Source organism: Sinocyclocheilus anshuiensis, unplaced genomic scaffold (genome assembly GCF_001515605.1).
Source record: "Sinocyclocheilus anshuiensis isolate Anshui unplaced genomic scaffold, SAMN03320099.WGS_v1.1 scaffold540, whole genome shotgun sequence".
In the NCBI taxonomy this organism is placed as follows: domain Eukaryota; kingdom Metazoa; phylum Chordata; class Actinopteri; order Cypriniformes; family Cyprinidae; genus Sinocyclocheilus; species Sinocyclocheilus anshuiensis.
This window is the reverse complement of record NW_015555733.1, coordinates 184,215-185,140: the sequence shown is the minus strand read 5'-3', so window position 1 is coordinate 185,140 and position 926 is coordinate 184,215.

The following is a 926-nucleotide window of genomic DNA, read 5'->3' as shown; positions in this document are numbered from 1 at the left end:
CATCATGGATTCTATCAAATACCAACAGATAAAAAATCTAAACCTGACTGCCTCTGTTAGAAATCTTATAATGGACCATGTTTAGATCGTCCATCAGGACAATGATTCAAAACAAACATCAAAATCAACACAAAAATGTGTCACTGAGCACAAAATGAAGCTTTTTTCCCCCTGACCTGAACCCTGTAGAAAATGAGTGGGTGAACTGAAGAGAAGAAGCACCAACATGAAGCTGGGAATCTCAAAGATCTGGAGAGATTCTGGATGAAGGAATGCTCTCTGATCTCTTGTTAAGTGTTCTCCAAACTCAGAACTGTTATCTTGAGAAAAGGCCGTTGCAATAATTGGGTGCCAATAACTGTGGCTAACGTGAACTAGAGAAAAACATTTATTTCATAATGTGAGTTTCCCCCACGTTCCAATGTTTACTTCAATGAAAGCTTAGAATGTTGTACATTTTTTGGAATGAAAGCTCAAAAGGATAAACAATGCAGATTTATTTTCACAGCCACCTTTGCTCATATTCACCAAGGGTGCCAGTATTAGTGGGCGGCACTGTATGTAGCCTACTGTATAATACGCTTGTATTTGAAACAATGCTTTTCTATATGAAGGAGTTTTGGAATATTTATGGTTTCCCGAATCACACAGAAACCTGAACCCTCAGTATTATATGGTCAAGACTGTTCGCTCGTCTTATTCAGCTTCATAAGGAAGGCAGATTTACAAAACCTACAGGACCTTCCAGAGAGCAAAAATGAAGAATAAACTAAAAATAAACTGTAAATTGCATAATGGTAGTATTTGTTGTACTTAACTTAATTTTAATTCAAATATGCAATCTAAAAAATGCTGGGTTAAAAAGGGACAAACCCAGCTATTGGGTTGTTTTGACCCAGCGGTTGGGTTGTTTTTAACCAGCGGTT